Source organism: Xenopus laevis, chromosome 4S, assembly GCF_017654675.1.
Source record: "Xenopus laevis strain J_2021 chromosome 4S, Xenopus_laevis_v10.1, whole genome shotgun sequence".
Taxonomy (NCBI): Eukaryota; Metazoa; Chordata; class Amphibia; order Anura; family Pipidae; genus Xenopus; species Xenopus laevis.
The window spans coordinates 72,594,769-72,610,037 of record NC_054378.1 but is presented as its reverse complement, the minus strand read 5'-3'; positions in this window follow the sequence as shown (position 1 = coordinate 72,610,037).

Genomic DNA, 15,269 nt, shown 5'->3' with positions numbered 1-15,269 from the left:
TGTTCTGCTGATATTCCCCACAGTGTATCAAAGCTAATGGAGCAAGTGCATTACTATGTAACCTATTCCTCCGAAGACTGAGCTCTGTAATCCTCATCATGAAGGGATTCTTTATTCTCTCCGAATGAGCAGGAAAAAAAAATGATGGTCAAGTTTCCCACAACCCTCACACTTGCTTCATTTCTCTCTTTGGGCAAGTTTATTTTCCTTCCTTTCAAAATACAAATTGGTGAGGAATTATGGGAGAAAGGGAAAAGGCAGTCGAAATATAACCAAGGTTAAACAGAGGTGGATAGGATGAAATGAAACATAGGGACAGTGTCCTGGTGAAATCAGAGCAATTTAGCAAGCCGACACAAACAAAAACCAAAACATAATCACAACCAACCGTCATATATTACTTAGCCTATAACCTGGATATGAAATCAAGAACAATTCCACATATGCTTAGCTAGGCACTGGCTGCCAGAAGGTGCTGGAACAGTCAGAACAACATTTATTTACAAGAAAACTGCAATGTTAGTTGCCTCTGCTGTAGGATGTGAATTTGCATTGTTTGGTGCTTAAAGAACATTATCTTAAAAAATGTAAATGTAATATAATCAAGTGCATGTTCTGTACTGTTTCCCAAATAATCATGTTTCCCTGTCCCCCTCTCAGTAATCTGTCTATGTACATGCAGCTTTGTGTCTGAGTTGGATCTTTTGAAAGACAGTTAGCTCTAATACATTGCCAAGGGAGGGCACACCAAAGTATTTGACCTCAATCAAAATCTGACTCCGACTCCTGCATGCAGAGAGACCGATTGCTCGGAGGAGAAATGACTAACTTGATTATGTCACAAACAGTATAGGATTTTTAATTGACAATATTTCAAAAGTTTATTTCCACGTCATCAAGCTTATATAACATTTTGTTTTTTGCCAATACTGTTATCGCATCTATTAGCTGGAATGCCATACCTGTAGATTGAAATATTAGCTAAATAAAGAACAAAACAGCACAAAGCAACATTCTATATCAACATAGGTACATCATCTTTTTTCTGCAGTGCTTGGGACCAGAATTGGTAGTGCTATTCCTAAAAGCTACTGAAACATTTACGACTGTTTTGTCACCAAGATAGATTTATAATTGCTTACTTATCACCAGTTATTCTTATTATGGAGTAACTGCAAATCAGACAAAAATAATATAACTTTTTATTCAAATAAAAAAGTGTCAGGAATGTCGTTGCTGAATGAGCTTTCTGAATAGCGCGTTTATGAAATTGTTAATTGATGTCAGCTTGAGTAGTAAAGTACAACTGCCTCAAGCACAACTATCTGTTCTTGAATAGGTGAGTAGAGAAGGGCTGGGGTAAGACAGGGGCACTTGGTAAATGGGAAATTGCTGGGATGGGCAACTTTATATAGACATAGTGAAAAGTTCCTCCTGAAACATGTCCCTCTCCCTTTTTAATGGGTTGTTCACTTTTAGTATGTAATAGAATGGCCAATTCTAAGCAACTTTTAAATTGCTCTTCATTATTTATTTATTTTTTATAGTTTTTTTTTAATTATTTGCCTTTTTCTTCTGACTGTTTCCAAATTTCAAATGGGGGTCACTGGCTCCATTGAAAAAACAAATGCTCTGTAAGGCTACAAATGAATTGTTATTGCTACTCTTTAATACTTGTTTTTCTATTCAGGCCCTCTCCTATTCATATTCCAGTCATGGTTGTTAGGGTTATTTGAACCCTAGCAACTACTTTGCAGAAAGAGGAGAGCTGCTGAATAAAAAGCTAAATAAGTCAAAAACCATTAATGATACACAATGAAAACCAATTGCAAATTGTCTCAGAATCACACTCTCTGCAGCATACTGAAGTTAACTCAAAGGAGAATAACTTGCACCTAATTTGCAAAAACGTACATTCAGTTTTAGTCTTTCTGACACACTGGAGTGCACTTACAGCAGTCAAAACTTGCTGATCATTTGCAGTACCTGTTTGCACTTTTTGGGAAAAAACTGAATTGTGGGTAGAAAACATGCCGATTTGCTTCCAAAAAATGTATTGGAACACTGCAGAGTCGAAAAATGAGCCTTTAGGTTAAATTCACATACCAGTTAGATAATTATATTTGAGAACTTTCCTTTAAAAACGATATGTTTATATAACTGAAGAGAACACGTATAAAAAGGGTTAATATACAAAGACTGTAAATCACGTGGGCTTATTGCCTTGCCTGCATATTTGCATACATTACTGGGTGCTGCCATCAGTAGATGTAAGCTTGAAAATCCTTCACAACTGATAATAACCACAACAATCCTAGTCGTTGTTAACAACTGCTGCTATTGAAATTGTTGAATGTAATATAATCTACCTGTCAAGGATGATATGGCAGCTTTCTCTTACAAATGTAAATATGCAGAGGTGATATGTGAACCTGGGCTTATTTATTAAACAGTACATTGAGTTAAAACTGATTAATATAATATTGGGTGAGGCAAAAAGGCCACTGCTCTGTCAATGCGTGAGATGCTGAGTGACTTTAGATAATGCTGCGTGAAGAGCTGCATTGCCACCCCATCCCCCTCAACCACTGCCTGGCAATCTTGGGCACGCCACATTAACCATGATAAAGGATGCTATTCATGGTACTTGGCAGCGGTATGTTTTCTTTAGTGTAAAATATTTGGCCGAAGGCTTTCTGTTTTAGGGTAGTGCTACATTTTAGGAAGAAAAATCTAAATGTTTTATCCATGACCATGAACTAATGTTCTGTATAAAATATGTGTTGGTTAGACACTCCCCATCCCTTGACTTTCCTTGACATTCAGCTACTGTATATAACAGACATGTTTCATTTGTGCCCTTCTACCTTTCCATGACCTACATCTCCCAGCAAGCCCTGCCAGTCTTAGAATCAACAGAAAATAAATACCAGAGTAATGGTAATAAAGGAATGATGGAGATGAGTTAACAGGTGGAGCAAGATTGGGTTACACAGACAAAGACACCGTGATTTCTGCTGCTTTAGGCTGTTCTTGAATGGTTCACACAACTAAAAACCTAGTCATATTGAGCAGATACAGCAACAAATATCTCACTGTGTGCAGATAATGCCCCCTGTCTAATAGCCACATACTAATAAAATGATACCTGTATAAAACTGCATCCTAATGTGATGCAGGGCAAAGCCTTTGTTAATAGCAGAATAATGAATACATACAGAGGGGGCTAAAACCTGCCTGACTCATCAAATCTGCAAGTTCCGTGCCATTACAAGCAATTTAACCTCTTTGTAAGTCAAGGGGCCAGTATTCTGCCTCACAACAACACAATGTCAGTCTGTAAAACTAAAGCAGAAATGTTTTAGACGCCTTTTATACTTTCTTCTGCCAAATCGACACATTTAGCCACACACAATTCCTCTGAAAACTTGCCCCCAGTTATCTACATTTAGAAGATTCATATATGGTAGTATAATTCATATATGCCAAATTAATTCATGCATGACTGTGAAACAAAAGATTTCTTGAAATCAACCCTACACTAGTATGTGAATACATAGCAGAAAATATATTAATACTACTATTTGGCTTTTGCTTTTAATGAAAAAATTTTACTCAGCTAGTCTAGTTATAATTATACCTCTGTGAACCTTTTCCTATCCTGCATTCTGTCTAATTCAGTACTATCATGTGTTGGGCAAGACTGATTTGTACAGAGTGACATTGGGTGTTCATTTCTAAACATACATTTTTTTTTAACTTATAAAGGGAAACAAAATATTTGCAGAAAGCTGGGCAGTTTACCTTGTATCTCAGGGTGCCGCAGCCTCCTGTGCAAATCATATCTTATAAGGAATGAAACTTATTGTGATGTGTTCGTATATAAGAAGAAATATAATTAAAACAGAAATAATTGCTCTCTAGAGTGTAAAGGAAACACCAATATTAAGGGGTTATTTATCAAAATAAAATTAAAATGTTATTTTAAAAAAAGTCAGACCAAACTAGACTTCAATTTGACCTTATTCATTATTTAAAAAAAGCTTGAATTAATCAGTGTCAGGCCCGAAGGCTCAGTTTGAAGTAGCGGACCAAGGAGGAAGCTTGAAGGTTTCCAAACACAATTCGCAGTACAAGATGGGGTCAAGAGTAAGGGTAGTCAGACGGGCAGAAGATCAGTTCAGGCAGCAAGGAGTCGTAAACGGGAACAGGCAGAGGTCGAGATCAAGAGTCCAAAACACAATAGTCGCACCCAGGAACACTATGAAGTAGAACCTATTCACGGGCAAAGGCAGTAGGTCTCAAACGTCCTTTTAAACTGTTTTTTGGCGCCAAAACGTGCGTAGTGACATCATGCATCACGCTCTAACGTTGCACGTTGACGCTGCACGTTTTGACGCTGGCAAAAATTCGCTGCGTCCAGACGAGGCGCCATTGCCAACTTTCCACCTGGACCACCCTGGGCGCTGCCATTTTGGACGGAACGCCGCGGGAAGGGACACGCTGGGCCACGCTCCTTACAGTACCCCCTCCACCAGGACTGGGTTTAAAAGGAAATTTCTTACAGAACTTTTTAGAAGAAGTGGAGCGTGGATATCAGAATATTTGATCCAGGAGCATTCCTCAGGTCCGAAACCTCTCCATTCCACCAAATATTGAAGGGTTCCTCTGGACAAGCGAGAATCCACAATTTTCTCCACCTCGAATTCAAGATGACCATCCACAGATATTGGAGCAGGAAAAGATGAAGAATGATCAATCATTGTAGGTTTGAGCAGAGACACATGGAACACATTTGGAATCCGCATCTCGGATGGTAATTGAAGACGAACAGCTACAGGATTAATAATAAGAAAAGAAAGTCTCTCAACATGCATGGCTCCAACTGTAACAGAAAGTTCATTTGTGGCATGAGAGATGTACGCCGTGGAGAGCGGTCTGTCGTCGATTGCCAGGACCCGGAGAGGGGTTGTCAAGGAGTGGAGAGGGATATTGTGATGAATGGCGAAAGAGTGGTCAAGGAAGTTTCCAGCAGCGCCGGAATCCAGGAAAGCTTGAGTCGAGATTCTCTTGGTCGAGACTTGAAGCTGCACAGGAAGCAAAAAGCGATGAGAAGATTGATGGGGAGAAGGAAGAATTCCGCCCAGGTGAGTCTCCCCAAACTTACCTAGGCACGGAAGTTTCCCTGCTTCACTGGATAGTTAAAGGCGAAATTGGCCTTGCCTCCACAATACAGACATAAACCGGCTGTGCGTCTGCGCAGTTTCTCCTCTTCGGATAAGCGGGCTCCCCCAATTTGCATGGGCTCCTCAGTGGAGGTAGAAGGAACCAGAGCAGGTGTACCTGGGAGCAACGGTCTCTGGAATCGTGGAGCCAGCAGTGGCTGGAATTTCTTGCTTCTCTCCCTGTCAGATTGGTGTTCCCACATTCGAGTATCGATCTTAATGGCCAGAGCATTGAGATCTTCCAACAACTCCGGGAGACCAAATCATCTTTGAGACGAATGGAGAGCCCCTGGTAGAAAGCCACATGATAAGCATCATTGTTCCAGTTTGTTTCGGCCACTATGGTACGGAAGTCAATTGCATATTCACAGAACGACTCCCTTGGCGAATTTGCAGCAGATGGGAAGAGGCTGTAGTAACCCGGCCAGGAGCATCAAAGATGGTACGAAAAGACTGGAGAAAGGAGTTACAGTCCAGAATGAGCGGAGAATTCTTCTCACATAAAGGCGATGCCCATTCCAATGCTTTCCCTTGGAGACGGGAAATGACGAACCCAACTTTAGCTCGCTCAGATACATACAGTGAAGGTTGAAGCTCAAATTGTATCAGGCATTGATTAATGAAGCCCCGACAAGCCTGGGGGTCTCCGCTGTTGAGAGGAGGAGCAGGTACTTTAGGCTCTGGATTTGAAGCAGAAAATGGCACAGCAGGTGGAGCGGCAACAGCAGCGGACGCTGGAGGGTTAATCGACAGCTTGTCCAAAATGGCCTCCAAGGCTTGGCCAAAATGATTCTCCTGGGCCTCATAAGACTCCATGCGAGAAGCCAGCCAACGGAAGGCTCTTCCGAAGTCGGGTAGAGGTTGAGCTTCCTCGGAAGGGTCCATGGCCCGTGAATACTATCAGGCCCGAAGGCTCAGTTTGAAGTAGCGGACCAAGGAGGAAGCTTGAAGGTTTCCAAACACAATTCGCAATACAAGATGGGGTCAAGAGTAAGGGTAGTCAGAGGGGCAGAAGATCAGTTCAGGCAGCAAGGAGTTGTAAACGGGAACAGGCAGAGGTCGAGATCAAGAGTCCAAAACACAATAGTCGCACCCAGGAACACTATGAAGTAGAACCTATTCACGAGCAAAGGCAGTAGGTCTCAAACGTCCTTTTAAACTGTTTTTTTGCGCCAAAACGTGCGTAGTGACGTCATGCGTCACGTGCTGACGTTGCGCATTGACGCTGCATGCTTTGACACTGGCGAAAATTCGCTGCGTCCAGACGAGGCGCCATTGCCGACTTTCCACGTGGACCGCCCTGGGCGCCGCCATTTTGGACGGAACGCCGGCTGGAAGGGACGCGCTGGACCGCACTCCTTACAATCAGATTGGGCAAAAACCCGATCATGCGTTTTTTTCCGAGTTTTTTTCACAAATCGTACAATTTTATCTGTCTTTTTCCCAAAAAGTCTGAATTTTTCCGATTTTTGCCCAAAAAGCCTGAAATAGTACTTCCAAATAGGAACCTCTCCCATTGACTTATATAAAACCTTGGCAGGTCTGAGATGCCGGATTTTCAGATTGGGACTTTATACTTCAAAAATTTTAGATTTTTTTTCACTAAAAATTTGGATTTATAGTAAAAAAAACTATAATTTTACGAGTTTTAGCACTCAGACTTCAATATATAACCCCCTACTTGTCTCAATAGCACAAAGTTGTAGCAGAACAGTTCTGAAGCACATTTACCTTAATTCTAAAAGTGTCTAGGAATCTTCTGGTTTGCATTTTCAGAGGGAGGGAACAACCCCAACTTTGACAGTCTATCCTAATTTAAATACATTTTAACTCATTTTTGTCCTTCTTAAGGACTGGAGCCCAAAACTGCACTGCAAACTGTAGGTGAGGCCTTACCAGGGACCTATACAGAGGCAAAATTATGCTTTCGTCCCTTGAGTTAATTAATGCCATTTTTTATGCAAGACATTATAATATAAATATTATTTTGCCAAAGTGCATAATCTTGAATTTATCAACATTAAACCTCACAAAATATGGTTCTTCTCAATTTACACAACATAAACAAATTGAAGTTCATTCCTTTGACACCAGAACAGACTGGCCCACTGGTATACTTTATGCCTCAACAAACTGCTTTTTGACCGTGCCTCCCTATTCCCACAGGTGGTGACTCATGATTCATTCCAGCACCTGTATTAGCTTTTGTTACTGGACTCAGCACAGCCCGTTATTCTATATTCCATCTTGCTCTGTGAAGGCTGTAAAGGACTGCCTAACCACACACGAGATTGACACTTGCAGTCAACTAATTCAGAGTTCCTTATCTGTTTCCCATTTCATGCTCAACAAAAGCAAAGAAGAAAACTCCACTAAGCAATATGCATTTGCAGTCGTAAAATGCTATCAGAAATTAAGCAAATGCTGTGCACTGTTTGTTTTGTTGTGTTTGTTAACTTTGCCATTATTTTGCACCTTATACCGGCAACAGATTGGTATAGACACAGTCATTGCATAGTAATTACACCCCTTTTACACTAATGCCATTAAATGCATTCTATTCATATTATATTACCTCAAGGGTATCAGAACCTTTATTTAAGCACAGATCATGAGCAGACAGACTGGATTAGTAAGTAGAACATGGCCCCAGGGAGCAGGAAAGGGGACAACTGAGCATTCAACAACAGCCAGAGGCTGCAGGTTCGACATCTTTATTCTTCCATTACGCAAAACTGCGCTGAACATGAAATCTTTAAATACATTTTGTCGATGAGGAATTTTAATAAATGAGTTGAACTTTCTATTTTTGCCAATTGGTGTTTTTAAAGCAGTAAACTATATAAAGGGATTAAAAAAAAAGATATATAGAGAAGCCCATCCTAAAGGTACATCCAGCGATCCTTCTTAGGCATAGGACTGTACTGTTGGTCTGTTCCTGCTTGCAATCAACTTTTGTAACCAGTGTGCCCTACAAGCTAAGAAAGGACTTCTAATAATTTGTAGCATTCTTATATACACCACATGTGTCTGATTAACCAATTTTATTTATGGATGTAATAAGTAGTATATATATACAAATAAGGGAAATTTGTTCTCACCACTAATTTTTAAAACCATTAGGCGGGGTTGCAATGAGGCTGTGACCACAAAATACATATATACAAATACAAGAGTCCTCTGCACTCAACCCATTATCAATATATTTAAGACATTGAGACATTTTGTGCTTACAGCTACTATAAAATGCCTTACCCTTTAAACAAAACAGGGATTGTTTGTCCATATAATGCAATATATTTAAGCTGGCCAACTACGTCAAAGTCATCCCATATCTGGCCAGTCCTACGCTTAATTTTCATCTGATTCATTAAGAATTCTATTGCTTCATTATACATTTTACACGGGGACTAAGTTTTACCTGCAACTTACTTGCTGCTTTCAAAGTAAAACTCCCAAACATGGTTGCCCTTTTATTAGCCACCAGTGGGATCAAGTGCAGAACAGAACGCTTTCACATGACAAAGTGGTAAAAAATAGATGTAACATGTTAGAAACAGCGAAAGTGTACAGTTGGTTTAATGTATCAAAAATTATATTAGCCGACAGCAGCAGATCGGGGGTAGAGAATAGGATTTTTGATACTCACCGTTAAATCCGTTTCTCTGTAGTCAATAGGGGGACACAGGGACACTGGGGTTAAGCTCCACCCTCCAGGATGCAGGACACTTGAAATTAAATTAAGGGGCTTGCCAGAGGGTCTGGCTTACCCCCACACCAGCCAACCTATTCAGTTTGTACCATAGAGACTGCTGAACAGAGTCAGAATAATAGAATAATCAATATGTAACTGCAGAACAGGTAATTCAGTGAGTAAACCCCTCATGGGCCAGTGTGGTCAACATCTGTAAGGGCGGGAAGCCCTCTGTTCCCCTATTGACTACAGAGAAACGGATTTAACGGTGAGTATCAAAAACCCTATTTTCTCTTTCGTATTAGGGGGACACAGGGACACTGAGGACTTAACAAAGCAGCCCCAATAACAACGGATGGGCACCAGAGATTTTTGACATGTTATTGCAGTACAGAGCTCTGAAACTCTTCTGCCCGATGAGATAGCCATAAGGAAGACCACCTTCCCAGTGAGCCATTTGTCAGATACCATGACACCTCCGGATGAAGCTCCCATTCTCCAGGGTCGATCTGATTTAGACTGAGGAAATCCGCCTTTACATTTTCTACTCCTGGAATATGAATGGCTGAGAGTCTCACTGATTTGAGCTCTGCCCAGAATAGGATCTGTTGAGCTTCCGCTAGCACTGCCTTGCTGTGGGTGCCTCCTTGCCTGTTTATGTAGGCTACCGTGGTAGCGTTGTTGCTCTGAACTCGCACTGCTCTTGTCTGAAGTTCTTGGGACCAGTGATTCAGTGCCATTTTCACGACTCGGAGTTCCAGTATGTTTAGCGGAAGCCTGGTCTTGAGGGAGGAACATGGCCCTGTAGCCATAGATTGTTCCATATTGCCCCCCAGCCAAGTCATTATCACCGTCCAATCTGGAGTTGCCCAGGATTGACCCCTTGCCAGATTGTGGGGTTGCAGCCACCATCGAAGGGATTCCCTTGTGAGTTGGGAGAGTGAGAATCTTTGTAACAGAGACCCCCCTTTCCAGCCGGAAAGGATGTTGGCCTGAAGAGGACGTAGATAAATCTGGGTGAAAGGCACCGCCTCTATTGATGAGACCATCAATGCTAGTCCGAAAGGGGAGAGCCACAAACTGGAAATGATGGTCCCTGAAAGTGAATCTCAGAAAGCGTGGTGAGGCGGCCATATTGGTACGTGAAGGTACGCATCTTTGATAACCAGAGACATCATAAGCTGCCCGTCCCGAATATTGTCTTGAACATCTGGAACCGCACAGATCGTAGGTGCTTGTTGAGGAGTTTTAAGTCTAGGACTGGCCGGAATGACCCGTCTTTCTTGGGAACCAGGAATAGATTGGAGTAGAAACTGGAGAATGTCTCTGATGGAGGAACTGGTACAATCACTCTGTTATGCTCCATCTTGGGGATGCAGTCTAAAAATGCTTGGGCTTTGGCGGCACTGTTGGACATAAGGAATTTTCTGGGGGCTGAGAGGAAAAGTCCAAGTGGTAGCCTTCTGAGATGATTTCGTCGACCCAGGCATCTGATGAATGTCTTTTCCACACCTCCCGAAATCGTAACAGCATGCCCCCTATTGGCTGTTGCGACTCTGGAGGGCGCCCCCCGTCAACCTGAGGTGGGCTTATCGGTTGATGGTTTGTTGTGGAACTTGTTGGTCTTCCATGCCAGGCGTCCTTTGTCCCCTGGTTTGGCTCGAAAGTGAGAACGTTGGGGAGGGCAACTGCGCCTTGTGTAACGACCACTTTGGCCCCGGAAAAATTTCTCTGCTCTTGTTTTGGGGAAGGAAGGTGCTCTTTCCCCCTGTTGCCTGGGAAATGATCTTTTCCAATTCCTCACCAAAAAGTCTTTGGCCTTTGAAGGGTAGGGAAGTAAGAGACTTCTTTGAGCTGAGGTCGTCTGTCCAATTCTTGAGCCATAGTGTTCTACGGGCCGCTACCGATAATGCTGATGTGCGAGCGGTAATCTGTGTAGCCGAGGCCTCTGCTTTTGCTTGAGCTGAAGATAACAGTTCTGACCTCAGCACTCCCTCTTGTATATCCTTGAGAAGGGATTCAGACCAAGTTGTATGGCCCAGGCTACCCAGGTGGAAGCCAGTAGGACCCGGCCGAGGAGTAAACCACCCTCAAGAAACCTTCAAGCCGTCTATCGGAGGGGTCCTTGAACGCTACCGCATCTGTGACTGGCAGTGTTGTAGCCTTGGACAGTCTGGAAACTGGAGCATCGACTGTTGGAGGCAATGACCACTTATCTACCAAGTCTTTGGAAAAGGGATAGGACTTTGAAAATTTTCGAGTAGCCTGAAATTTCTTTTCTGGAAAATTCCATTCCTCCTGTATGATACTGATTAGTTGTTCATGTGAGGGAAAAACAGTCGAGGACTTGTTTTGTCTTTTGAATAATCCCACTGTATGTGTCTGGTGGTCAGTGGAGTGGGAGATTTTCAGTACATCCAACACTCCCCTGATGATATTATCAATTTCATGCTGCACCTCACAGCCTTTAGGGTCTTCGTTATCGTCCTCTTCCTCCGAGAAACCCTCTGATGGAGGTAGCTCACCTTCCGAATGAGAAGAGTATGCTGTAGCTGATGAGGCATCAGAAGGGGTATGAATAATAGAATCCCCTCTTGCGGTATCTGGCCTTTTGCGCTTAGTGCTAGATTTCTGACCAAGCTTGGCTAGTGCTTTTCCCAGGTTGTCTGCTTTGGTACACATGAAAAATGTGATTTGTGCCGTCGGTGGTATTAGGGCTCTCCCCCCCCCTCCCTGGGGAATAGGTCCCCTGACTTACCTTCTGCCATGTGCTCAGAGGTACCGGCTGAAGAGTTGGGCACAAAAGTTTTGCCTTGCCCTGGAATCTCCAGTGTCCTTGATGGCTGTAGAGAAGGAGATATCCCCTGGGTCCTAAACACTCGGACGCTGCAGGGGGGAGCAGGCAGAGATCCAGCCAACTTCTGGGGGAAACAAGGTGAGCCTAGTGGACACTGGAGGGGAGATCAGGAAAGACAGGCACTGAAGGGAACAAGCAGCATTGGCAGCTGGGTGGCGGGGGGAAGAGGGGGTACCAGCATGTGAGGGTTTGGGTGTAAGGAACCTTTGTTCGTCTGCTTACTGTCCAAGGCATCTGCTATCCGGAACCGGGTGCAGAAGTCAGTGGTTAATTTCAAGTGTCCTGCCTCCTGAAGGGTGGAGCTTAAACCCAGTGTCCCTGTGTCCCCCTAAGATGACAGAGAAATACGATCAACCATTGATGTTAAATTCAATAACAAAGAGGGCAGTACATGGACAGTACCAGACAGATAGACAGCTATATAGATAGGGTAGCAAGTCAGATAGTACAGGTTAAGGAGGAGAGTGTCAGCTAATTGTAGATAAGAGTCAGCTTATTCCTCTTGCGATCCCGAGGCATATCGATTGGTTCGCCATGGTTACCTTACATCATTGCGTGTGGTATTGGTTGTAAGGTATACAGTGCGGACACATATATTGCTAAGGCAGCTATTCCTTAGCAAAAGAAAAGGGGTATAGTACCTCAATCTGAAGGGTGGCTGTCATGAGACAGCTTTGGCTAAAAAAAGCACGAGAGAAGGGTAAATATTGAGACATGTACCAGAACAGGCTTGTAAAAGAAAGGTGAAAGAAAGATGAGGTAGAGTACACCAATCCAATGAAAACAAACAAAGGGAAGAGAAAATGCAGGAATGTAGAAGATGTAAAGCAAACAAATAAAATTAAATTAAATAAAGAGATAATCATTATAGTAATCAACTCATGGTAGATCATTTGGGTAATAGAGAGCAGCGGCACATACTAAGGCAGAGCCCCACCAGAGTCACAATCACACATACAGTAAGGGAACAAACATAAAAGTTTTTACATAGTGCACCAGTGCAGTGATTCATGCTAGAATATGTGATGTTTACATTAGGTTAAAGGGACAGGTCTATGCTATTATTTAACCTTTATGTTTATTCCCTTGCCCACCACAAATGTGCTAAACACGTTTCTTGTGTCAAAAGCAGTCAATCAATCACAGAATGGGTCAACCATCTCAACCAGAGTATTGCCTAAAATAAAGGCCCCCTGATCCAAAGTTCCCTCTAAAACATGTCCCCTTAACATGTACAAAACATGGTCTTCAATGTGTCATCTGCAAATGACTTAAATATGTCAATTAGTGCTTGTGCAGCAGGCTGGACAGAAGATTGTTTAAGCAGAAGCTCAACTCCTATTCAGGTGCTATGAATGCCCCTTTAGACATAATGGACTTGATTCAATTAGCTGCATAAAGCCACAATAGATCCTTTTGCCTGACTTCTCAGCCCCTTTTTCCCTCAACTAAAAGCAAAAAGATCCACTTGTGTGCGTCTATCTAACACTAATTTACATATTATTCCATATTCTGCAGTCTGTTGGAGGAATTTATGGGCTTATTAAAGTTATATAAAACAATGTGTTAATTTCTTTTAAGTCTTGATACACAAGAAATAAATTACAAATATACTGCACTTGCTTATGTGTACATCTGGTTGACTACACAGTTAATTTAAGCTTGGTGGAGATTTTTTTTTAACTATTCCTGTACCTTTTGGGGCAAATTTACTAAAGGGCGAAGTGACTAACAATGGCGAAAATTCACCAGCATGACATCATTTTGGTACTTCGCCGATTTACTAACGGGTGCTGGGGTAAATTCGCTAGGGAAGGAGATAGACTCTAGCACTTCTTCACACTCTAACGCCAGGTGAATTTTCGCTCTGACGAATGGACGTAACTACCCAAATTCACTAAGATCCGGATTTTACTGAACGTTACCTCTTGAGCCAGACTTGCCTTCACCACCTCAGACCAGGCAAAGTGCAATAGAGTAACTAGCAGTTCCTCAAAAAACGCTGGCGATTTTTCAGTTTTTCAGGGTGATAGGCTGCAAAAGATAGTAAATTTTTTTAGGGTACACGGCTTCCTCCCTACATTTCCTAACATATGGCACATAAACTATACACTGGGCTCATGTGTAGGGCATTATAACAACTCTATTTTCTTTTATTAAGGTTCCCTGGGCTTGTGTAGTGTAATGTATTTGCTGCAACATATATAAATTTAACTTCCCACCGTATGCAAATTAGCCAGCGCTAGTGCAACTCCGCTTTGCTTGCTGAATTAACGCTAGCGAAACTTCGCCATCGTTCGGCACCCTGGACGCAACTTCGCATTTTAGTGAATTAGCGTTGTCCTGGCGAATTTTCGCCTGGCGAAGTGTGGCGATGTGAGTGAAGCCGTCGATGGTGAATTTTTGGAGGTTAGTGAATTTGCCCCTTTCAGTGTTGGTGATACATCCCCTTTGAGTGTTGGTAATACTTACATTGAAAAGGAAAAATAATGTCAATTTCCTATACACATAACGTATAGATTAATCAGTAGAACCAGAGAAAACGTTTTTTATCACTGGGATACAATCATCTACAAAGAATTGTTGCCCTTGAAGATTGGAAAGACAGCACTACAGGATGCCACAGAAAGGGCCAACCTTTAAAAGAAATGGAAGCAAATATCATGCTGTGCTATTCAATTATTCGCTACTGTTCATAAAACAGCTTTATAACCCTGGAGATGGGATGAGCCCATGGCAGGAAAAAAATACAGTGATACATAAAAGAGAAAGATTTAAATGAAATATATTTAGCTGTTTTACTGTTTATTGTATGGCTAACATTGAATTGGCCTTTATTTAGAGAGATTAAGTAATATGCATATACAGGTATAAGATCCATTATCTGGAAACCTGTTATCCAGAAACTGTTTATTGTATGGCTAACATTGAACTAGCCTTTATTTAGAGAGATTAAGTGATATGTATAGGATCCGTTACCCAGAAACCTGTTATCCAGAAAGTTCCGAATTACAGAAAGGCCATCTCCAATCTCTTTAGATTAAGAAGCAAGAGACATTTTTAGATTCTAAAATGGATTATTTGAGTTAAACCATAAATAAATACATAATGTGGTCCCTGAATAAGTCATGTTGGCAGTTACATAAAACTGGATGGTTTTACACTTTTGGCACCCCTAGGCTAATTTGTTTTGATGTGAATGGCTCCTTGTTTTGGCTAGTGGGGTAACAAATAACATGCAATAACCCTTAATAACCCAGCAATAGTGCAAGTAGCTCTTTCAAAGATCCTGCAGATCCTGGACACCAGCAAAAAGTGATTGTACGCATACAGTAAAACAACCCCCTTGAAGTATTAAAAAACTGAAACTGCACAAAGAATTTAAATCATATTGGGTAATGTATTATATTAATTAATATATTAATTAATATAATACATTGCCCAATTATAATATTATACAAGGTACAAAGTTTGCAATTAGGTTACTAGGCCT